Source organism: Piliocolobus tephrosceles, chromosome 10 (assembly GCF_002776525.5).
Source record: "Piliocolobus tephrosceles isolate RC106 chromosome 10, ASM277652v3, whole genome shotgun sequence".
In the NCBI taxonomy this organism is placed as follows: Eukaryota; Metazoa; Chordata; class Mammalia; order Primates; family Cercopithecidae; genus Piliocolobus; species Piliocolobus tephrosceles.
In genome coordinates this window covers 91,880,809-91,906,668 of record NC_045443.1, presented here as the reverse complement: position 1 = coordinate 91,906,668, position 25,860 = coordinate 91,880,809, and the positions used below count along the sequence as shown (strand labels likewise).

At 39.0% G+C, this 25,860-nt stretch overlaps 1 protein-coding gene across 14 annotated transcripts in view; it reads left to right on the top strand.

Moving 5' to 3' along the window:
• The first annotated feature begins 2,973 nt into the window (after positions 1-2,973).
• Positions 2,974-25,860, top strand: part of CEP83 (centrosomal protein 83) — a 196,575-nt gene continuing 173,688 nt past the window's right edge. For 10 of the 14 annotated variants that reach the window (XR_002734697.2, XM_023226730.2, XM_023226650.2 and 7 more), the window contains exons 1-2: positions 15,479-15,759; positions 16,890-17,108. The gene's annotated coding sequence lies outside the window, so the exon portion shown is untranslated. Of the gene's footprint in view, positions 3,408-15,478; positions 15,760-16,889; positions 17,109-25,860 lie in introns of those variants that run through there. The other 4 variants (XM_023226367.1, XM_023226446.1, XM_023226305.1 and 1 more) reach the window with 2 other exon arrangements.

Below are 25,860 nucleotides of genomic sequence, written 5' to 3'. Positions count from 1 at the left end.
CTATGTTAAAATTAAAAACTTCTATACACAAATGTAGATGACAAATAATAAATCAAAAGAAATGTGTAACATGTAGCAGAAAAAGGATGTATGTGCATGTGTATATGTATGGCAGGAGCAAACAATCTACTGGCACAGAGGGAATTACACTGTAGTGTGACAAATACCATGACAGGCACACAGAGAACACACAGAATGGGTACCCAGTCCAATATGGGGAATCAAAACTATGGTGTCCAAGTGGTAGGTTAGCTTGTCCAACTATAGGTAAATGAATATAATCAAATTTATAGACACAAGAAAGCTGAGACTCAGATCCCCAGACATAGTTACTTCATCATGGTTACCTACTTGTTGAGGTCAAGAGTCAACTGGCTCCCTTTTCACTGGCACAGCTTTAATTACAAAATAAAACACAACTTTGTTTTTGTAAACTAATAAATTACAAAAAACACCAACAAGATAAAAAGTCCAAAAGACAAAATGTAAACCACCTGTATTTTGACCTCCTTCCAGATATTTTTATACACTTATATTAACATAGGTGCACACATATATTCACATTAGGACAGCACTGTACTTGCTAAATTATATTCTGCTTTTTTTTTTTTCCTGAGGTGAAATTATATTTTTTGGACATATTTTAATGCAAATAAAGAACTTTACATCAGTTTTTAATGGGTCAAGAGTACTCCATTGCATGTACCAACCATAATTTCCTTAACTAGTGTCCTAGTGATGGACACTTGTTTCTAGAAGCACTATTTTTAAAAAAGGTGGCAGAGTATCCTTGTGATTTTCTTATTTCCTTAGGGTATATGCCTCAGAAATGAGACAGCTATGGGGCAAAGGTTAAAGCATATGTTAAATTTTGGTAAATAGGGTTGTACCAATTTCACCTTCAAACCAAAAATGCCTGACAGTAATTGTATCCCACACTCCTATCAACAATGATAGACAAAAAACAACTGTTTGGAAGTGGGACAACTTTACGTTTGTTAACTGAATATTTGTTTTTCTTGGCTTAGGAATGTTCTATTGGCATTTTTTGTCAATTTTAGTAATTGGAGTGTTTAAGTTTTTAATTGATTTCTAAGAGCTCTTTGTGTATTATGAATCCTTTTTGCACACGATTCTAATGTATTTTCCACTGGTTCACTTTTTCTAACTTTGTAGAGTATAATCTTAGTGTAGTTAAATTTGCGTTTCTTTCTTTTCTTTCTTTTTTTTTTTTGAGACAGTTTCGCTCTTGTTGGCCAGGCTGGAGTGCAATGGCGCGATCTCGGCTCACTGCAACCTCCGCCTCCCTGGTTCAAGTGATTCTCCTGCCTCCTCCTCCCGAGTAGCTGGGATTTCAGGGCGCCCGCCACCACACCCGGCTAATTATTTGTATTTTTAGTAGATGAGGTTTCACCATGTTGGCCAGGGTGACCTCAGGTGATCTACCTGCCTTGGCCTCCCAGAGTGCTGGGATTACAGGCGTGAGCCACCGCCATTTCTCGAATAATCTTTTTCCTACTGACCAGTAATTTGTAATGTATAGTTTACTGGTTACCACTGAGATTTCTGGAGTTGCCTGGCTCCAACGCTTAAAAGTAATGGTCTTGGGAAAAAAAATAACAAAAAAAAAGTTTCTTCCTTATCTTCCTTACATGTATGTTTCTATTGGTTTTTTTCTTGTTCTTTCTCATTTAGTCTTGTCTTTTCTCATGGCATTCCTAGTAAACTTTTATCTGCCTCCAAAAAAAAAAAAAAAAAAAAAAAGTAATGGCCTTGGGCAACTCTGTAAAATGGAGATAACAATTGCACCTACCTTACAGAGATGTGAGAGTTAAGTAAGATAACCTGAAAAAGTACTCCAGTACTTGACACACACATTCTCAGCAAATGTGAGCTACTGTTACCATACTAAACACTCACACATACACGGGAATTTCTGGATTCTCTATTCTATCTCCCATGTCTCATCTATGTAATCCATCCAGCAACATTCCATTACTACCCCACTGTCCTTTTTTTCCCCTCTTCTCTAAAGAGACACAGTCCTTTCTAAGGGCCCGTTTTCCCTCATTTCAACAAAAAAATCACCTCACAGTTGCCTAATAACTAGAGCCTGAAAATCATAACCTTGGGGGTAAAAATAAGTTTTGCTTCACAAAGTAGTGAGAGAAAGAATCAAACCCCAAGCAAGGCACTGAACAAACGCTGGGGATGGGAAGGTGTCTGTTTCTTCCAACACGTATTTTGAAAGGCTGACCGCCTACTTTGTTTCAGCCTTTGGATGATCATGGAAGTTCTCAAAAGCTAGCATCAACTCTTCCAACTTAAGACAAGTAGTTCCCCATGTGACCCCAGGTGGGCCCTGAACTTGGGATAACCAGGACAGGAGACTTGGAGCAGGAGGTGCGGGGGCGAGGAGGGCTCTCTTCTGGGTGGTTGGTCCTGACCTGAGGTTCCCTCGTGGCAAGCTGAGCCAACTCCCCATTCGTGGGCTGATGCCCAGCCGCGGCAGGCAGGCGGCTTCGGGAGCGCTTATCTGCACACACGGGGACGACGGCAGGCGGGCTAAAGGAGAGAGGGTGGCGGCAGGCTTACTATTTTATGCTCTCAAAGAGTGTGGGGAAGAGGGAAGGAGAGGCGCGAAAAGAAGGAAAACGCCTGCAGACGCTGTGTGAGCCAGAGGCTAGGGAGACCGGCTTCGCGCTCCAACGACGCGCGTCACTCTGCCTCCCAGAGGCAAGTGCCTGGGGCTCGATTTTCCGTCCCCTGAAGCTCTGGGGATCTCTGAGTCTACCCAGGGCCCTCCAGGAACGCCTTCGGGAACGCATCCCAGCCCCGCCGCTACCGCAGTCACCGGCGACCGCTCGCGCCTCGGTTTGTCTCCTCCCTCTAACGGCTCCGGCAGCGTCTGGCGTCCGTGGCGTCGGTGACGTCGGCGTCGGGGTGGGACTTCCTGCTTCGCGCGCCGCTGGGCCGCTGAACGGAGCCCGCTCCTCCAAGCTGGAGGGGCGGTGCGATGAGGCGGCTTCGGGGCCGGAGGTCAGCACGGCGGGTGGCGCCGCACCCCTGAGGAGCCCGGTCCACGTGGAAGAGCGGGACTTTCCACCGCCGCCGCCGCCCTCGGACCTCTCCCGGGATACTTCACATTTCCCTAGGGACAGGAGCCCGAGGGGTCCGCTCGGCCCTCCTCCTCTTCAGCTTGCGCCGCGAGCTAAAGAGCTAGGCGTGGCGGGCTGGGCCGACACCCCGCTGTAGGACTGTAACCCTTAGTCCCAGTGCCTCCGTAAGCGGAGTTGAGTGGGTGCAGGTGGTTGGAGCTGTGGAGGTGTCCCCGGTGGCGAGCGCGGCCAGAACTGCGGTCACTTAAGTTTTCCGTGTGCGCGTTTCAAGGAGCATGCGTGCGTCTGGTATGTAACCTCTCTTTCTGGGGACGGCGTCTTGTTTGTATTTTAGAATACTCATTTTGACCCTCCACAGACTGCCCTTAAATCCTTTTTTTATTTTCCTCGTAAAGTAGTGGAAGCTCGTATTAGAAAAGTAGGCAGAGAGACTTGTTGTGAAGCCAGTTGGACGCACGTGAAACTCTTTATGGAGCTTTTGGATGCACTCTGGCTTGGTGGTTGTGTAGCCAGTTTGGTAATTGGCCAAACGTTTAAGTACCTCCAGCTTAATTTACGATGAAAAAGCTGTGCTACCATTTTCCTTGGCTTTGAAGACAATTTGAATGAACCGTGATGTCGACTGTCATTACTAAGATAACACCTAAAATATGTTAGCGTATGCCGAGTTTAAATACTTTGGTGAATCCTCAATGTCCAACTATTTTGACCATAATTAATGGCCATTTTGCTCTTAAAAATATCCACTGCTAAGTATTTTTAAAGCCTTTAGTTAGGTGAAATGAGGAAGCTCTTTCAAATCTTACAGATGTCTAGGATGAGGAGAGACTTGTCTGAATTTCGTGTATATGATACTTATAATCTATTCAGACTTTGAGCAGCTCTAAAACAGAGTAGGTTGTTAAAGCAGTGCTTCTGTTACCAAGCAACATCTCTGTAAACAAGTCTGACATTTAAAACACAATAAATGTGTCTATCCTACGGTTACCTGGATTCAGAATTCTCCGTATTTATGAGTTTAGCCTGCAAGTGGTTAGAATTAACACTCACCTTTTGTATTGAGGTTTGATTTCAAACTCAGTTTGTTCAGAATTAGAATGCTTTATTTATTTAAGACTGAGTCTCGCTCTGTCTCCCAGACTGGAGTGCAGTAGCGCGATCTCGGCTCACTGCAACCTCCGCCTCCTGCGTTCAGGCGATTCTCCCGCCTCAGCCTTCTGAGTAGCTGGGATTACAGGCGCGCGCCACCACGCCTGGCTAATTTTTGTATTTTATTAGAGACGGGGTTTCACCATGTTGGCCAGGCTGGTCTCGAACTCCCAACCTCAGGTGATCCGCCCACCTGAGCCTCCCAAAGTGCTGGGATTACAGGTGTGAGCCATCGCACCAGGCCAGAAGGCTTTATATTACAGGTGTCACACAGGACTCTCCTGAGAGTTGCAAATAGTTTTGAGTTGTCCTTTGGTTATTTAGGACAGAGTATGCTGGGTATTCCCCTTACTTTGAGTATTTTCTTTCCAGATCAGAGAAAGTGTGCAGACTGTATTTAGAACATTCTCAAATAATAGTGAAATACAATTTAGAATTCCGTGCAGCACTGGAAGAATGAAATACTGATTATTCACAGGTTGTTGGTTTTTTTTTTTGAGACAGAGTTTCATTTTTGTCGCCCAGGCTGGAATGCAATGGTGTGATCTCGGCTCACTGCAACTTCTGCCTCCCGGTTTCAAGCGATTCTCACATCTCAGCCTCCCGAGTAGCTGGGGTTACAGGCGCATGCCACCATGCCCTGCTAATTTTTGTATTTTTGATAGAGATGGGGTTTCACCATATTGCCCAGGCTGGTCACGAACTCCTGACCTCAGGCTATCTGCCCCCCTTGGCCTCCTAAAGTGCTGGGATTACAGGCATGAGCCAGCGTGCCTGGCCTATTCACAGGTAGTTTTTAATCCTTGGTTTACCAGTCACCTCACTGTCTCCTCTTATTGAACCCTTAATGATATAATTTTTATGGCAAGTTCTTTTCAGAACACTTTTTGAATGATCTTTTGAATCAATAACCTTTCAAGTAAGCAAGTATGTGAGAAAATCTGAGACGTGATGAGACTAAATGACTTTGAAATCTGTTAATAATGGGAATTGGAACTTGAAGTTTAATATTCTTTATGTCAGATGCTCTTATGTCAGCTGTATTGCTCAAATCCATGGACTTCATTTTAGTTCTCTCCTTTTTTCTTTTCTATATGCTGATGTTGAAGTAATGAAATACTCAAGAGTTGAGCAAGACAGAGAAGAGGAAAAATCAAGAATGACTCGTATAATTCTTAGTAATCAGAAATCAGCATTATGTCATGGGATGTTCTAATTCAAGAAGCTTAGAATGAAATCTTAACAGAAAGATTAGTGAATTTTAGTGACTTGTCAGAATTTCCCCACCCCTAGGTACTGTCTCTTTGCCTAAAGTAAATGAGCTTGCTTTTAATTTTGTCATACATAATGTATTAGGTTCAGTAAGTAAATTGCCCACATTGTTTAACCTGTATTGCTTTTAGGGAATGTGTGTAAATCTATGTAAAAAACTTCCTATTAATCCAAGTTCACGTTTCTTGACTTAAGCTGAACTCTTCGAAATCCTCTCACCTTGCCTTTTCAAGCATATGTTCTTCATGGAAAAGGTGTCTCTGCCCAGATTGGTTTCTTCACTATCCCCTTAAACCTGCTCTGTACTTTATCCTTTCCATATTAGTCTGCATGTCCTGATCTTGTTCCCTTCTTTCTTAAAATCTAAATTGTACCTTTTCTATAAGGTTCAACTCCACCATGACCTCATACATACATAGGAATAGTATGTATTTGTGAGTTATATTTATTTGATACTTACACTTTTTGTTACTTTTTTGACTTCCTAACTAGATTATAAGCTTATTAAGGGCAGGACTTTCAGATCTCGATGAGCTATAGTCTTAGTCTTTTCCAAATAGAAGTTGCTGAATAAATATTTCTTAAGGATGACTGATGAAGCTTTGTGTCCCCACCCAAATCTTACCATAAATTATAGTCTCCATAATCCCCATGTGTCAGGGGAGAGACCAGGTGGAGGGAATTGGATCATAGCAGCAATTTCCCCCATGCTGTTCTCACGACAGTAAGTTCTCATGAGATGTGGTGGTTTTATAAGTGTTTGGTAGTTCCTCCTACGTCCATTCTCCTTCCTGCTACATTGCGAAGAAGGTGCCTTGCTTTCCCTTCACCTTCTGCCATGATTGTAAGTTTTCTGAGGCCTCTCCACCCATGTGGAACTGTGAATCAATTAAACCTCTTTCCTTTACAAATTACCCAATCTCAGGCAGTTCTTTATAGCAATATGAAAATGGACTGATACAATGACAAATATGTATTTCTACTCTCCCCACTTTTGTAAGTATTGTGAAAGTAAGGTTGTTGAGAGAAGAGAGTAACTGAAGGAGAAATGGCAACTTTACTGTAAAAAAGATTAAAGAGTAGGAAATCAGAAATAAAGATTCTGTTCCTAGAAAGTGAGTATTTGAGAATTTCCCATGGCAATACCAGCAGTAAGGACTCTCAGGAATGCTGGTACTATTCTTCAGTGGGCTTGGGGAGTTTGGTCAATTTCCTGGTTCCTAGTAGAATATTAGTTTATTAATTATATATTTTTTTCATCAGGATTCCCCTCTCTAGGTCATGGAGAGATCACTGTCAAGTCTAGTACTGTTTCTTTCTTTCTTTTTTTTTTTTTTTTGAGTTGGAGTCTTGCTCTGTCTCCCAGGTACAGTGGTGCAATCTTGGCTCACTGCAACCTCAAACTTGTGGGCTCACGCAGTTCTTCTGCCTCAGCCTCCCAAGTGGCTGGGGCTACAGGTGCATGCCACCACACCTGGCTTTTTTTTTGTATTTTGAGTAGAGACAGGGTTTCACCACATTTACCAGGCTAGTCTCAGAACTCCTGGCCTCAAGTGATCCACTCACCTTGACCTCCCAAAGTGCTGGGATTGTAGGTATGAGCCACCACGCCTGGCCTACTATTTCTTTTAACTGAGCTATAATCCAGGATGGAAGAAATTAAGAAAGGAAATGCCCAGTTATTTGTCTTCTGTATATTGTGACTTCAGATTGCTTTTGGACTAAAATTCAGAGTTAGTAGGAACCTAAACCTGGCCATTCTCTTTTGGAAAGCACATATCTGTCTCAAAATATGTCTATAAAATATCCATGTAGTTTTTGCAGTCTCAACAAAGATCCTGTATCTGATGCTTATAATGAAGAGTTACTTCAGTTGAAGGTAAAAAAAGTAAAGTTGAGTCTCAGAATGCTTTCATAAATATTCGTTTGATTCAGTTATTTCTTGAGTGAATTTGCCATTCTGGCTTCTGAGTTGTTGCCCAGTAACACAATTTCAGTATAATGTAGCAACCCTTGAAAACAGTAGCATTAGACTGTAGAGATTTTCCCCATGAAGCTGCATTGCCTATCTCTGATGTTCATAATCAGCTTCTCTCAAGTGTGATTGCATTTTGTTTTAAGGCAGCTATTTCAGATACTGTTAAACTTAAGGGGCATACAATATATGGTCTTAAGGATATTTTTTAGAGTACTGTCGAATTATAACTTCTTGCACATTGTTTTACATAGAGATGCATGATAAGTATGTATTGAATTATTTTGTGGGTGAAGGACACGTGGACACGTGAAGATATTGGTTTAATTAAAGATTATTCTGGGCAGAAAAACTATTATGTAATAACAGACTTCTCTACAACTGATATAGCCAGCCAGAGCTAGGATGGATGAAGTTGAAATGGTTCTTTGTAACATTTTTGTATTACTTCTAGAACTTCATAGAAAGCTTAGATCAATAAGCACAATTTAATAGGCACTGTAATTTTTTTTTTTTTTTTTTGAAATGTAGTGTCACTCTGTCTGCAGGCTGGAGTGCAGTGGTGTGATCTCGGCTCACTGCAACCTCCGCCTCCCAGGTTCAAGCAATTCTCCTGCCTTAGCCTTCCCAAGTAGCTGGGACTACAGGCACGTGCCGCCATGCCCGGCTAATTTTTTGATTTTTAAGAGGGATGAAATTTCACCGTGTTAGCCAGGGTGGTCTCAATCTCCTGACCTTATGATCCACCCGCCTTGGCCTCCCAAAGTGCTGGGATTGCAGGTGTGAGCCACTGCGCCCAGCCTAGGCACTGTAATTTTGTGGGAAGAGAATTGTGATTCAGGAGACCAAGGCTTGACTGGGTGAGTCACTTCACCTTTCGTGGCCTATCTTCTCATTTGAAAACATAAATCTCTGAAAGTTTCCTTCAGAAATTGTATGCTTCCAATTTAAAGCAAATTTTATTTCTTCTGTTTATGGGTTTAATCAATATTTGAGTGCCTATTATGTGTCTTGCGCTACGCTAGGCACTGGGGGGATTGTGAATAAGACATAGTGCTAAGTCTCAAGCACCTTATTGTCTGATGGGAGAAATGGACAAAGTAATTAGTAATTTGTAATAAAGCATGTTAAATTTCATAAGGATAGGTAAGAATGTGTTCTGGGACATGCAGGAAGGATACCTGGCCTAGAACTAGAAAGACTACGCTACAATTGAGGACTGTCTCTTTAGAATCTTGTAAGTGTAGTTTGTAGAGTGTACTTGGACCGGAGGGAGTTAGTCAAAGAAAACTAGGGAGACATTTCTTGAAGTTGGAGAGAGAGAAGAGTCATCAACGTTAGCGGTAGTTGAAATACCAGGTATAGGTGAGGTTCCTAGAGAGAGTTGTGTAGAATCAGAAGGGAGCTTGTGAACACCAGAATGTAATAGGAAGGGGGAGAAAGAAAGTAGGGAGGAAAACCAGAGTAGGGTAAGGTTTTGGAAATCTTATCAATGTGAAGGAATGCACATCATATTTAGTTTATTGACTAAGTGGAAATTTTTGCTCAAGAAACGTTGAGTGTGTAGTCCTATAAACGAAACCCATCTAAATGAAGATGCCCTCTACAAAGATCTGAACTTGCAAATGGGGGTAGTTTAAGTTCTTGCTTAGCAGCATAACAGAGGAAAGAGCCTGGATCCTGAGAGTGAAGGTTAGATTACTAGCTTCATGACTTTTTGAACCAGTTACTTAGTTTTTTGGTCCTCATTGTCTTAATGTATAAAATGATATATATATATGTATGTATATATATATATATATATATATTTTTTTTTACAAGAGTCTTGTATGGATTAAAACAAGGTAAGTTGTAAACCTGACTTTTAGTGGGCATTCTTTATTCATTTTTATCCGTGTCATTATTAATGACTCTTCTGAACTACATACCCTTCTTTTCCTTCCCCATCCCCAGTCATATTCTTTTATCCTTCAAGAGCCACCAAAATTCCTGCCTTTTCTTTGATATCTTCCTGAATGGATGATATTCCAAATTTTCTGTAATGGAATGAACATGTCCTGTGTCCCTTAGAATTAGCAACACTATTCTTTTTTCTTTTTCTTTTTTAAAGCATTAAGAAGGAAATTGTAGTATCTAACATGTGAGAAGTCTGGAGATAGGTGGTTCTAAGATGTCAATTAAGTGGCTCAGTGATGATCTTTAAGAACCTGGATTCTTTTTGCTTGGTCATCCTTTGAACTCAGCCTTGATTACTACAACTGTCATCAAATTTTCCAAATTTGATAACTTCTTTCTTCTACCTAGCCCTTTTTAAACAGCTTTATTGAGGTATATTTTACCTACCATAAAAACCACTCATTGTAAGTGTACAATTTAATGGTGTTTAGCAACTTTATAGAGTTGTGCAACTGTCATCACAAGGCAATTTCTGAACATTTTATCAATCTCCCAGATTCTCTCAAGCTCATTTGCATTTAATGTAACTCCTTCCCACAGCCCCAGAGAACCACTGATCTGCTTTCTATCACTATAAATTTGTCTAGTTCTAGATATTTCATATAAGTGGAATCAATATAGTCTTTTGCATCTGGCTTCTTTCACTTCATGCTTTTGAGGTTTATTTAATGTATGTATATCAATGTTTTGTTCTTTTTAATTGTTGAATAGTATTCTTGTCTATTTTCCGTTCACCAGGTGAATAGTATTGGTGAATGGTATTTCCCATTTATTCGTAACTGGTGTATTCCCCATTCACTAGATGATAGACATTGGATTGTTTCCAGTTTTTGGCTATTATGAATAATGCTGCTATGAAGGTTTGTCTGTAATTCCTTGTGTGGGCATGTTCATTTCTTTTGGGTAAATTCCTAGGAGTGGAATTGCTGAATTATATGGTAAGCTTATTTTTAACTTTTTTTTTTTTTTTTTGAGACAGATTCTCGCTCTGTCACCCAGGCTGGAGTGCAGTGGCCGGATCTCAGCTCACTGCAAGCTCCGCCTCCCGGGTTTAGGCCATTCTCCTGCCTCAGCCTCCCGAGTAGCTGGGACTACAGGCGCCCGCCACCTCGCCTGGCTAGTTTTTTTGTATTTTTTTAGTAGAGATGGGGTTTCACTGTGTTAGCCAGGATGGTCTCGATCTCCTGACCTCGTGATCCACCTGTCTCGGCCTCCCAAAGTGCTGGGATTACAGGCTTGAGCCACCGCGCCCGGCCTATTTTTAACTTTCAAAGAAACTGTCAAAGTGTTTTCCAAAGTAGCTGTACCAATTATATCCTACCAGCAATGTATGAGGATTCCAGTTTCTCCACGTCCTCACCAACAGTTGTTGTCTTTTAATTATAGCCATTCTAGTGACTAGCTAGTAGTATCCCATTGTAATTTTAATTTGCATTTCCCTGCACACTAATGTTGGACACCTTTTTCTGTGGTTGTTGGCCATTTGTAAGTCATTTTTAGTAGAATATCTGTTTAAGGCATTTGCCCATTTTTTTGCTGGGTTTTTTTTTTTTTTTTTTTTGGTCTTACTGAGTTGTAAGTTCTTTATATATTCTGGATAAAAGTTTGTATTGTATTTAATATCAAAGATAAGATTTGCAAAGATTTCTCCCAGTTGATGTCTTGGCTTTTCATATTTTTACTGGTGTCTTTTGAAGTGCAAAAGTTTTTAATGAAGTCATTTCTTTTGTGTGTGTGGCATGTGCTTTCATGTTATGTATAAGAACTTTTTGCCTAATCCAAAGTCCCAAAGATTTTTCTCTTGGTTTTCTTTGAGCTCTTTCCTTTAAATCTAAGATTCATGTTGAATTAACCGTGCATATATGTAAGAAGAGGACCTAAGTTCATTTTTTAAAAATGTGAATGCCAAATTATCTAGTACCATTTGTTAAAAAGACTGTTCTTTTCTCTTCAATTGTATTGGCATCTTTGTAAAATATCAGTTGACTATAATGTAAGAATTTATTCTAGACTCATGTCTATAAACCTGTCCTTACTCCAACACCATTCTGTCTTGATAACTGCAGTTTTATAGTAAGTTTCAAAATGAGTAGTGTAACATTTTCTTCTTTTTCAAAATTGGTGCTATGTTCTTTCCATTTCCATATACAATTTAGGATCAGCTTGTTAATTTCTACAAAAACAAATCTAATATTTGTAGGATTTGCCCTGAGTCTGTCCGTCAATCTGGGAAGAATCACCAACTTAAAAAACTTGAGTCTTCCAGTCCATGAACATGTAATATTTCTCCATTTACTTAGATCTTTAATTTCTCTTAATAATGTTTTTCACTTTTCAGTGTACAAATCTTGCACTTCTTTGGTTAAATTTATTCCTAAGACTTAGAATTTTGATGCTCTTAGAAATGGAGTTTTCTTTCTTTCTTTCTTTTTTTTTTTTTGAGATGGAGTCTCGCTCTCTCACCTGGGCTGGAGTGCAGTGGCGCAATCTCAACTCACTGCAACCTCTGCCTCCTGGGTTCCTGCCATTCTCCTGCCTCAGCCTCCCGAGTAGCTGGGACTACAGGCACGTGCCACCACGCCTGGCTAATTTTTTGTGTTTTTAGTAGATACGGGGTTTCACAGTGTTAGCCAGGATGGTCTCGATCTCCTGACCTTGTGATCCGCCTGCCTTGGCCTCCCAAACTTTTGGGATTACAGGCATGAGCCACTGTGCCTGGCCCAGAAATGGAGTTTTCATGATTTGATTTCAAATTGTTCGTTATTAGCATAAAGAAATGCAACCAGCCAGGTGTGGTGACTCACGCCTGTAATCCCAGCACTTGGGGAGGCCGAGGCGGGTGGATCATGAGATCAGGAGATCGAGACCATTGTGGCTAACACGGTGAAACCCCGTCTCTACTAAAAATACAAAAAAATTAGCTGGGTGTGGTGGTGGGCACCTGTAGTCCCAGCTACTCGGGAGGCTGAGGCAGGAGAATGGTGTGAACTTGGGAGGCGGAGCTTACAGTGAGCCGAGATCACTCCAACTGCACTCCAGCCTAGAGGACAGAGTGAGACTCCGTCTTAAAAAAAAAAAAAAATGCTGCCAATTTTTGCATATTATTTGTACATAGATGATCATATCTCAAAACAATGATACTTTTTCTTTCCAATCTCAATGTTATTTATTTCTTCATTTTTGCTGTAATTTTTGGGTTAGACCCTCCAGTATGATGTTGAAGAGAAGTGTTGAATGTGCATTGCATTGCTCCCAGTCTTAGGGGTAAAACATGCATAATTTTACCATCAGGTATAATGTTAGCTCTAGATTTTCTATAGATGTCCTTTGAAGAAGGTTAAGGAAGCTCCCTTATGTTCCTAGTTTGTTGCGAGTTTTTAATCATGAGTGGGTGTTAGATTTCGTCATGTTTTTTCCTGCATCAGATATGGTTACATGATTTTTATTCTGTTAATATGTTATATATTAATTGATTATTGGAGATTAAACCCATCTTATATTGCTGGGACAGATCGCACTTGGTCATGCTGTAAAACAGTTTTGTTTTTTTGTTTTTTTTTTAGCGTTTGAGACAGAGTCTTGCTCTGTTGACCCAGGCTGAAGTGCAATGGTGTGATTTTGGCTCACTGCAGCCTTGAACTCCTGGACTCATGTGTTTCTCCTGCCTCAGCCTCCCCAGTGGCTGGGGCTACAGGCTCATGCCACCACACCTGGCTATTTTTCTTTCTTTTTCTTTTTTGGTATTTTTTGTAGAGACAGGGTTTTGCCATGTTGCCTGGGCTGTTCTTGAACTCCTTGGGTCAAGCGGTTTACCTGCTTGGACTCCCAAAGTGTTGGGACTACAGGCTTAAGCCACCATACCCAGTCCGTGCTATATAATCTCTGTTATATGTTGTTGAATATGGTTTGTCTGATTATTGTTAAGGAATTTTGCATATATGTTTCTGAGGGATATTAGTCTGTTGGTTTTTCATGATCTTGCTCTTACTGCTTTAAATGTTTGATAGCTTTCATTAGTGCAGTTATGGGGGCCTGGCCATTTCTTTGTGGCAATATTTAAAATTATTAATTCAGTTTCTTCACTTCTTGTTATAGGTCTTTTCAGATTTTCTCTTTCTTTTAGAGTTTTGGTAATTTGTATGTTCTAGGAAGTGTAGTCCATTTCATATAAATTATCTAATTTGTTGATACAAAGTTTGTATTAAGAAATCCTTTAAGTTAATAATTTAAGGTGGGCAATAATTCTCCCTCTTTCATTCTTGATTTTGGTAATTTGTATCTCTTATTTTCTTGGTCAGTCTAGCAAAGTTTTTTTTTTTTTTTCCCCCCGATTCTGTTGCTCTTTCCAAAGAACCAACCTTTTATATCATTGATTATTTTTCATATTTATATTTTCTGCTTCACTGATTTCCACGCTAAAAATTATTATTTTTCTGTTTGTTTTGGGTTTAATGTCCCTTCTGCTCCTTGTTTTTCTAGTTTCCTAAGATGGAAGCTTAAATTATTGGTTTGAGACCTTTTTTCTTTTCTCATATAAATGTTTAAAACTAGACATTTTCCTCTAAGCACTGCTTTAGTTGCGTTCTGTACTTTTTGGTTTGCTGTGTTTTGTTTTCATTCAATTTGAAATATATTTAAAATTTTTCCTTGCAATTTCTTCTTTGATCAATGGGTTATTTAGAGGTATGTTTTTAAATTTACCAATAATTGAGGTGTTCCCAGATTTATTTTTGTTTGGATGACTAATTCCATTGTGATCAGATAACACATTTTTTATGAGTTCAGTCTTTTAAATTTTATCGAGACTTGTCTTGTGCCCCAGTATGTGGTGTATCCTGGAAAATTTTCTTTGTGTGTGTGAAAAAGATGTATATTCTGTAATCATTGGGTGGTATTTTCTGTCAGTTATGTCAAGTTTATTGATGAGGTTAGTCAAGTCTTCTATATCCTTGCAGATTTTCTGTCTCGTTCTATCAGTCATTGCAGTTTTCAACTGTTTTTGTTGAATTATCTATTTCTCTTTTAAATTATCTCTATTTTTTTTGCTTCATGTATTTTGGAGTTCTTTTGTTAGATGGACAATTATTGTTATATCTTCCTGATATAGTGACCCTTTTTTCATTATGAAATGTCCTCCTTTGTCTATAATATTTCTTATCTTAAAATCTATTTTTCTTGGTACTGTAGCCACTCTAGTTTTTTTATGGTTACTGCTTCTATGGTGTATTTTTTTTAAAATCCTTTTAATTTTTAACCTATTTGTGTCTTTGAATTGAAGATTTATCTCTTGTTGACAGCCTATAGTTAGGTTTTGTAATCCATTCTAACATAATCCCCCCTTTGAATAGAGTGTTTAGTTCATTCACATTTAATGTAATTGTTGATATTATTCGATTTACGTCTGCATTTTTCATATTTGTTTTCTATTTGTCTCATTTGTTTTTTGCTTTTTCCTCTTTACCATCTTTCTGTGTTAAATATTCTTTAGTGTATCTTTTTAATTCTGTTGATTTCTTTTGCTATATTTTTAGGGATTACAATATGCCTTTTAACTTAATTACAGTCTCCTTCAGAATAATACTAAATTCTGATAAATTATAGAAACTTTTCTTCAGTGTATCTCTTTTTTCTCTTTTTGGTGCTATTTATATATATATTACAGCTGTATGTATTACAAACCCAGCGATACAGTACTATAATTATTCCTTTATGTAGTCTTATGTCTTTAAAGGAGATGAAGTGAAAATAATTATATTTTTAGAGTCTTTAATATTTACCGATGTGATTACAGTTTCCAATGAGCTTCAATCTCCTATAGAGTATTATTTTTCTTTTTTTTCATACAGGTTCTCCTTCTGTTTTCCAGGCTGGAGTGCAATGGTGTGATCTTGGCTCACTGCAGCCTCTGCTCACCCAGTTCAAGCAATCCTCCTGCCTCAACCTCTGAAGTAGCTGGAACTACAGGCACGTGCCACCACACCTGGCTATTTTTTTGTAGAGACGGGATTTTGCCATGTTGCCCAGGCTGGTCTCGAACTTCTGAGCTCAAGTGAGCCACCCACCTTGGCCTCTCAAAGTGCTGCGATTACAGGCATGAGCCACTGTGCCCAGCCTAGATTAAAGTTATTCTATGGTGTGACTTTTATCCTGAAGGACTTCCTTTGTTATTTCTCATAAGGCATGTCTCACAGCAATGACTTCTCTTCATCTTTGGTTATCTATCTGGAAATATCTTTATTTCATCTTCATTTTTGAAGGGCAGTTTTGCTGAATATAGAAATTTTAGTGGTAAGTTTTTGGTGTTTCTTTTAAAAATTTGTTTTTTTCCATGTCATTTCTGATGAGCAATCGGCGTTAATAATGTTGCCCTGTATGTGAAGTCATTTTTCTCTCGTTTCTTTTTTAAGATTTCCTTTTTGTCTTTCAGCATTTGCGGGTTTCTTTGGATTTGTTGGGCTGTTTAGATGTGTCAATGTTTTTCATTAAATTAGGGAAATGTTTGGCGATTATTTCTTCAAAACTTCTTTTCTGCCTCTTTCTCTCTTTCCTGACCTTCTGGAACTCCACTGCATATTTCATGTACAGTATGTCGTCATTTAACATTTATTTTTATTTAAAAAATTTTTTTTGAGATGGAGTCTTGCTCTGTTGCCAGGCTGGAGTACAGTGGCACGATCTCGGCTCACTGCAACTTCTGCCTGTCAGGTTCAAGTGATTCTCTTGCCTTAGCCTTCCAAGTAGCTGGGACTATAGGTGCGTACCACCACACCTGGCTAATTTTTGTATTTTTAGTAGAGATGGGGTTTCACCATGTTGGCCAGGATAGTCTCAGTCTCCTGACCTCGTGATCTCCCTGCCTCGGCCTCCCAAAGTGCTGGGATTACAGGCATGAGCCACCACGCCTGGCTATCACTTAACGTTATTGATAGGTTCTTGGAAACTGACTTTAAGTGAAATGATGTGTAATGAAACCAACCCTAGGCTAATTGAGAAAAACAATAGTTAAATTCCTATGGCATATCTCTGGTCAAAAAACTTCATCAAACTTCTAAATAAATACCCAAGACACTTCCTACATTAAACATTGAACTAAATGTGAGCTGTAATGTTTAAGAAAGATTAGTAAAAACAAGTAAGATAGTTACTTACCTAATTTTTGGTTAACCAGTGAGTGATATGGTCATAGTGGTGGTGGGTTAAACCAAGAAATAAATGTTTGCAAAACAAAAATTATAAGAGGCACCTCTTACTATCGTGCAGTTCAAAAATAATCACAAATATGGCAGGCTTGATAAGAGTGCTTTTGTACTACATAATGTATTGTCATGCATTTACATGACTATATACTTTATTTGAAATTTCATTTTGCAATAATTTGTATTCGTTCATTCATTCATTCATTTTCCAATCTGCTCTAGGGTTCAGGCGTTCTGGTGGCCAGAGCCTGTCCTGGCACGGAACCAACTGTGGACAGGTTGACATTCCATTGCATGGTGCACTTAAACACACACCCATACTCATGCCTACTGGGACAATTTCGATCTCCCAGTGAACCTAACGTGCACATCTTTAGGATATGAGAAGAGGAAACTGGAGTACTTGAAAAATACAAACAAATGTTTACTTAATCGTTTTTGGTGAGTGTCCATTTAAATGTTTTGCTCATTAAAAATTTTTGATTGTTTTCCTGTCATTTAGTTTTGAGAGTTCTTTATTCTGGGTGCAAGTCCTTTATCAGATTTATGATTTGCAGTTTTTCCTGAGTCTGGTATATCTTTTCACTGATGTAACAGTGGGTTTTGAAGAGTAGTGGATTTTGAAGTTCTTCATTTTGATGAAATCCAGTTTGTCAGTTTTTTCTTTTTTGGATTGTGCTTTTGGTGTTATATCTGAGAAGTCTTAACCCAAGATCAAAATGATTTTCTCCTGTATTTTTTTTTAGGAGGTTTATAGTTTAGGTTTTTAATTCAGGCCTCTGATTTATTTTGATTCTATTTTTGTACATGGTGTAAGGAGCAACTTGAAGTTCTTTTTGTGTGTTTGTGTGTGTATATGGAAAAGGCAATTGTTCCAGGACCATTTTTTGAAAAGACTATTTTTTCTTCACTGAACTGACTGCATTTTTGTCAGAAATCAATTGACTGTTTATATTTGACTGTATTTCAGGACAGTCTTTTCTGTTTAATGGATTTTTGTGACTCTGATATAATACTACATAATTTTTATTTCTATGCGCTTTAATAAGTGAAGTCAGATAATACAAGTCTTCTAACTTTGTTCTTTTTCAAAGTTTTTTTTTTTTTTTTTTTTTTTGGCTCTTCTAGGTCCTTTGTGTTTCCATATGAATTTTAGAATCAGCTTGTTAATTTCTATGAAAACTACCTCAGTATTTTGAATGACATTGCATTGAATTTGGGAGAAATTAACTTCTTAACAATATTGAATTTTCTGATCCACAAATATGGCATATCTTGCTATTGTAACCTGCTTTTTAAAAGCAATTATAGATACAGAGTCTCACTATGTTGCCCAGGCTGATCTTGAACTCTTGGGATGAAGTGATCCTCCCACCTCGACCTCCCAAAATGCTGGGGTTACAGGCATGAGCCACCACACCTGGTCATGACCTACTTTTTTAATAGTCTCTTTCCATTGTAAACACCACTATTAAGTTAGTACCATGAGGATAAGAACTGATTCTATCCTCCACTCCTACTTGGAATTTAGGATGCACTCAATAAACATTTACTGAATGACAAATAAAAGAAGATTCTTGAACATAAATGTTTCTGCATCTCTAATTAGTTTCTCAGGATTAATTCCTAAAATTAGAGTTACTAAGTCACAAGATACATTCATTTTGAAAGCTTTTGCTTAGTAAACTGTCCTCCAGGTAGAAATTTCTTTTCTGTTCTTTTTTGAGTTGGAGTTTTGCTCTTGTTGCCCAGGCTGGAGTGCAGTGGCGTGATCTTGGGCCACTGGAACCTCCGCCTCCCAGGTTCAAGTGATTCTCTTGCCTCAGCCTGCTGAGTAGCTGCGATTACAGATGCCTGCCACCATGCCTGGCTAATTTTTGTATTGTTAGTAGAGAAGGGGTTTCACCATGTTGGCCAGGCTGATCTCAAACTTCCGACCTTAGGTGATCTGCCCACCTCAGCCTCCCAAAGTACTGGGATTACAGGCGTGAGCCACCACGCCTGGCCTGAGGTAGAAATTTCTTGATAACTCTCTTTAATGCATGCATAATTGGTTAGCAAACAGTGGTCTCGGTGACATCCTTCCCCAAGGTTTCTCTGAAATTACATTATAAGCCTATGGGAGAGTAGGATTTACATCATAGAAATTTTGTGGATCACTTTACTGTCATTAACAGTTTACTGGAATTCGGAGCTATGAAGATGACCAAAACAGTTGAAGATAGTTTATATAGTTATAAAGCATCTGGAGAGGAAAAGTGCAGATGTTATAGAATATGGAATAAATTAGGCCGGGCACAGTGACTCATGCCTGTAATCCCAGCACTTTGGGAGGCCGAGGTGGGTGGATCACTTGAGGTCAGGAGTTCGAGACCAGCCTTGCCAACACAGTGAAACCCTGTCTCTAAAAATACAAAAAATAGCCAGGCGTGGTGCGTGCCTGTAATCCCAGCCACTTGGGAGGCTGAGGCAGGAGAATCACTTGAACCCGGGGTGCAGAGGTTGCAGTGAGCTGAGATTGTGCCATTGTACTCTAGCCTGGGTGACAGGGTCAGGCTCCGTCTCAAAAAAATATATATGTATATATAGAATAAATATCCTGCGGCAAGCACAAGGAAGGTAGGAACCTATGAAGCACATGGGCAAAAGCTACTCTTTTTCTTCACTTTTAGAGCAACTAAAACTCTGAAAATAGTTTTGTGATTTTGCAGACTGTAGGGTTTCAGGTTTGACTTGTGATTGTGATTTGTGGATTAACTGACAGGATTTAAGAAGGTATTTTAATTTGGCATAACTGTATGAACAAAGTTTTGAAGGCAAAGAGAAACGTGTTTGAGAGTCTGTAAAGTAAACTTAATTGACAGTAGCACAGGGGTCCTGTGGGGCAGCAAAATGTTTGAATTTGTATAGGGAGCTGGCTAATACAGGGCTGTGAGTTTAGCTGGGAAATTTAGATTTGAGTCAGAAAAGAATAAGGATTATCATAGGAGTTATAGTGACGAAGGCAGTGTATGAGAAAGATTGTTTTGGTGATACTTGTAGGCTATGTAAGAATGAGAAAAGACTAAAGTCTGGGACACCATCTAGGAGGCTTCTGTTAAGTGTAAAGTATTTAAGATTCGGCACTGGAGTATGATGGCTCTCAAAATGGGGAAGAATGATTATGTTCAACAAATAGATGAAGAAGAATCAGCAGGATTAATTTGTTACAAATAGAGGATAGAGGATTGTTAGTGGTTAAGTGAGAGGAGGATAGTGGTAAACTGACTTTTTTAAGGAGACAAGTAGAAAATTTGAACCTAATGAACTGAATTCTTGTTAAGTTGATGTAGTGGATAAAATGTGATAACTTTTCCTCACCTATTACTGGATTCATGACTGAGACCCCTATAACAAAAGACAGATTATCAAGAGGAAAGCATACACATTTATTTAATGAAAGCTTTACTTTATATGAGTCTTCAGAAATGAAGACTGAAATAAACAGGGAAATCTTTCTTTCTGTGTTTTTCTAAAAAAAATTATTATTTCTATAGTTTTGGGGGAACAGGTGATGTTTGGTTACATGGATAACTTCTTTAGTGGTGATTTCTGAGATTTTGCTGCACCCATCACTTGAGTGGTGTACATGCACCCAGTGTGCAGTCTTTTAATCCTCACCCCCTCCCACCCTTCTCCCCAGGTCCCCAGAGTCCATTAGATCATTCTTATGCCTTTGCATCCTCATAGCTTAGCTACCACTTATGAGAACATACGGTGTTTGGTTTTCCATTCCTGAGTTATTTCAGTTAGAATAATGGCCTCCAACTCTATCTCAGTTGCTGTGAATGCCATTATTTCATTCCTTTTTATGGCTGACTAGTATTGCATGGTGTATATATATACACCACGTTTTCTTTATCTACTCATTGGTTGATGGGCATTTAGGCTGATTCCATATTTTTGCAGTTGCAAATGTGCTGCTGTAAACTTGCATGTTCGAGTGTCTTTTTCATATAATGACTTCTTTTCCTCTGGGTAGATGCCCAGTAGTGAGATTGCTGGATCAAATGGTAGTTCTACTTTTACTTTTTTTTTTTTTTTAGATGGAGTCTTGCTCTGTTGCCTAGGCTGGAGTGCAGTGGTGCGATCTCTGCTCACTGCAAGCTCCGCCTCATGGGTTCACGCCATTCCCCTGCCTCAGCCTCCCGAGTAGCCGGGACTATAGGCACCCACCACCATGCCTGGGTAATTTTTTTTTTGTATTTTTAGTAGAGATGGGGTTTCACTGTGTTCGTCAGGATGGTCTCTATCTCCTGGCCTCGTGATCCACCCACCTCAGCCTCCCAAAGTGCTGGGATTACAGGCGTGAGCCACCTTGCCTGGTATACTTTTAGTTCTTTAAGGAATCTCCACGCTGTTTTCTATAGTGGTTGTACTAGTTTACCTTCCCACCAGCAGTGTAAAAGTGTTCCCTTTTCACCACATCTCCATCACCATCTATCATTTTTTGGTTTTTAAATTATGGCCATTCTTGGAGGAGTAAGGTTTGTGGCTTTTGATTTGCATTTGCCTCATAGTGATGTTGAGCATTTTTTCATGTCTGTTGGCCATTTGTATATCTTTTGAGAATTGTCTGTTCATGTCCTTTCGCCAGTTTTTGATGGGAATATTTTTTTTTCTTGCAGATTTGTTTGAGTTCCTTGTAGATTCTGGTTATTAGTCCTTTGTGAGATGCATAGTTTGTGAATATTTTCTCCCACTCTGTGGGTTGCCTGTTCACTCTGCTGATTATTTCTTTTGCTGTGCTGAAGCTTTTTAGTTTAATTAAGTTCCATCCATTTATTTTCATTTTTGTTGCGTTTGGTTCTTGGTCATGAACTCTTTGCCTAAGCCAATGTCTAGAAGAGTTTTCCTGATGTGATTTTCTAGAATTTTTCTGGTTTCAGGTCTTAGATTTAAGTCTTTAATCCATCTTGAGTTGATGTTTCTATAAGGTGAGAGTTGAGATTCCGCTTTCATTCTTTTACATGTGGCTTGCCAATTGTCCCAGCACCATTTGTTGAATAGGTTGTCCTTTCTCTACTTTATGTTTTTGTTTGCTTTATCAAATATCAGTTGACTGTGAGTACTTGGCTTTGTTTCTGGGTTGTCTATTCTGTTCCACTGATCTATGTGCCTGTTTTTATGCCAGTATCATGCTGTTTTGGTAACTATAGCCTTGGTAGTATAGTTTGAAGTCAGGTAATGTGATACCTCCAGATTTGTTCTTTGTGCTTAGCCTTGCTTTGCAGGCTCTCTTTTGGTTCCATGTGAATTTTAGGATTGTTGTTTTCTAGTTCTGTGAAGAATGATGATGGTATTTTGATGGGAATTGCTTTGAATTGGTAGATTGCTTTTGGCAGTATGGTCATTTTCACAATATTGATTCTACCCATCCATGCGCATGGCATATATTTCCGTTTGTTTGTGTCGTCTATGATTTCTTTCAGCGTTTTTTTGTAGTTTTCCTTGCAGAGGTCTTTTCGCCTCCTTGATTAGGTATATTACTAAGTATTTTATTTTATTTTTTGCAGCTATCGTAAAAGGGGTTGAGTTCTTGATTTGATTCTCAGCTTGGTGGTTGTTGGTATACAGCAGAGCTACTCATCTGTGTACATCAATTTTGTATCCTGAAACTTTGCCAAATTCATTTACCAGTTTTAGGAGCTTTTTGGATGAGTCTGTAGGGTTTTCTAGGTATACAATCATATCGTCAGCAATCTGCAACACTTTGACTTCCTCTTTACCAATTTGGATGCCCTTGATTTCTTTCTCTTCTTTGGTTGTTCTGGCTAGGACTTCCATTACTATGTTGAATAGAAGTGGTGAAAGTGGACATCCTTGTCTTGTTCTAGTTTTTGGGGGGAATGCTTTCAACTTTTCACTGTTCAGTGTAATGTTGGCTGTGGGTTTGTCATAGATGGCTTTTATTAAGGTATGTCCCTTCTATGCCGATGTTGCAGATGGTTTTAATCACAAAGGGATCTGAATTTTGTCGTGCTTTTTCTGCGTCTGTTGAGATGATCATGCAGTTTTTGTTTTTAATTCTGTTTATATGGTGTCTTTATATGGTACATTTATTGACTTTCATTTGTTAAGCCAACCCTGCATCCCTGGTATGAAACCCAGTTGATCATGGTGTATTTTCGTTTTGACATGTTGTTGGACTTGGTTAGCTAGTATTTTGTTGAGGAGTTTTGCATCTTTGTTCGTCAGGGATATTGGTGTGTGGTTTTCTTTTTTTATTATGTCCTTTCCTGGTTTTGTTATTAGGGTAATACTGGCTTCATAGAATGATTTAGGGAGGATTCCCTCTTTGTGTTTTGGAATAGCTTCAGTAGGATTCATACCAATTCTTCTTTGAACGTCTGATAGAATTCAGCTGTGAATCCATCTGGTCCTGGACATTTTTGTTGTTGTTGTTGTTGGCTTTTTTTTTTTTTTTTTATTACTGTTTCAATCTTGCTACTTGTTATTGACCTGTTCAGAGTTAGTGTCTATTTCTTCCTCGTTTAATCTAGGAGGGTTGTATATTTCCAGGAATTTATCCATATCCTCTAGGTTTTCTAGTTTGTGTGCATAAAGATGTTTATAGTAGCCGTACAAAAGCACGATCTTTTGTATTTCTATGTTATCACTTTTGATATCTCCTTTTTTGTTTCTAATTGAGTTGTTTGGATCTACTCTGTTCTCTTGGTAATCTCGCTAATGGTCTGTCAATTTTTGTCTTTTCAAAGAACCAGCTTTTTGTTTCATTTATCTTTTGTATTATTTTGTTGTTGTTGTTGTTGTTTCAATTTCATTTAGTTCTGCCCTGATCTTTGTTGTTTCTTTTCTTCTGCTTGGTTTTGGTTTGGTCTGTTCTTGTTTCTCTAATTCCATGAGGTGTGAGGTTTGGTAGTCTATTTGTGCTTTCTCAGACTTTTTGATGTAAGCATTGATTGCTATGAACTTTCCTCTTAGCACCACTGTATTTGTTGTATCCCAGAGGGTTGATAGGTTGTGTCACTGTTACTGTTCAGTTCAAAGAATTTTAAAATTTCCCTCTTGATTTCATTGTTGACCCAGAGGTCAATCGTGAGCAAGTTTAAATTTCCATATATTTGTATAGTTTTGAAGGTTCCTTTGGATTTAATTTCTAATTTTATTCTGCTGTGGTCTTAGAGAATATTTGATATAATTTTGATTTTCTTAAATTTATTGAGAATTGTTTTGTGGTCTGTCTTGGAGAATGTTCCATGTGTTGATGAAAATAATATATTCTGCAATGGTTGGGTAGAATGTTCTGTAAATATCTGTTAAGTTCATTTGTTTTAGGGTTTAGTCCATTGTTTCTTTGTTGACTTTCTGTCTTAATGACCTGTCCAGTGCTGTTGGTGGAGTATTGAAGTCCTTCACTATTATTTTGTTGCCATCTATCTCATTTCTTAGGTCTAGTAGTAATTGTTTTATAAATTTGGGAACTACAGTGTTAGGTGTATATGTTTTTGGGATTGTGATATTTTCCTGTTGGACTAATCCTTTTATCACTATATAATGTCCCTCTTTGTCTTCTTAAACTGTTGTTGCTTTAAAGTTTGTTTTGTCTGATATAAGAAGAGCTATTCCTGCTCACCTTTGGTTTCCATTTGTGTGCAATATCTTTTTCCACCCCTTTACCTTATAAGTTTATATGAGTCCTTATGTATTAGATGAGTATCTTGAAGGCAGCAGATACTTGGTGGATTTTTATCCATTCTGTTAATCTGCATCTTTTTTTTTTTTTAATTGAGACAGAGCCTCACTCTGTCACCCAGGCTGGAGTACAATGACATGATCTCGGCTCACTGCGATGTCTGCTGCCCGGGTTCAGGCGATTCTCATGCCTCAATCTCCTGAGTAGCTGGGATTACAGGTGCCTGCCACCATGCCTGGCTAAGTTTTTTTATTTTTAGTAGAGACAGGCTTTCACCGTGTTGGCCCGGCTGGTCTTGAACTCCTGACCTCAGGTGATCTGCCCACCTCGGCCTCCCAGAGCGCTGGGATTACAGGTGTGAGCCACCATGCTGGCCTCTGTATCTTTTCAGTGAAACATTTAGGCAATTTACATTCAACAACAGTATTGAGATGTGAGATACTGTTCTGTTCATCATACTAGTTGTTGCCTGATTACCTTTTTTTTTTGTTTACATTGTGTTATTTTTCTGTAGGTCCTGTGAGATTTATGCTTTAAGGAAGGTTCTGTTTTGATGTTTTGAGGTTGTTTCAAAAGTCAGAACTCCTTTTAGCAGTTCTTGTAGTGCTGGCTTGGTGGTAGTGGTGAATTCTCTGAGCATTTGTTTGTCTGAAAAAGACTTTATTGCTCTTTCATTATGAAGTTTAGTTTTGCTGGATACAGAATTATTGGTTGACAATTTTTTGTTTAAGGAGACTAAAGGTAGGACCCAATTCCTTCTAGCTTGTAGGGTTTCTGCTGAGAAATCTGCTGTTAATCTATTAGTTTTTCCTTTGTAGGTTACTTGATGCTTTTGCCTCACAGCTGTTAAGATTCTTTCCTTTGTCATGACTTTAGATAACCTGATGACTGTGTGCCTTGGTGTTGATCTTTTTGTGATAAATTTCCTGGGTGTTCTTTGAGCTTCTTGTGTGTGTGTGTGTGGTGTGTGTGTGTGTGTTTTAGACCAAGTCTCACTCTGTCGCCCAGGCTGGAGTGCAGTGGCGCGATCTTGGCTCCTTGCAGCCTCCACCTTCCAGGCTCAGGTGATTGTCCTGCCTCAGCCTCCTAGCTGGGACTACAGGTGCACGCCACCATGCCTGGCTAATATATATATATTTTTTTGTTTAGTCGAGGTTTCACCATGTTGGCCAGGCTGGTCTCAAACTCCTGACCTTGAGTGATCCTCCCACCTTGGCCTCCCAAAGTGCTGGATTACAGGCATGAGCCACCACACCTGGCCAAGCTGCTTGTATTTGGATGTCTAGATCTCTATCAAAACCAGGGAAGTTTTCCTCAATTATTCCCTCAAATAGTTTTCTAAACTTTTAGATTTCTCTTCTTCCTTAGGGACAGCAGTTATTCTTATGTTGGGTCTTTTAACATCCCAAGTTTCTTGGAGGCTTTATTCATTTTTTAAAATACTTTTTTCTTCTTTCTTTCTTTCTTTCTTTCTTTCTTTCTTTCTTTCTTTCTTTC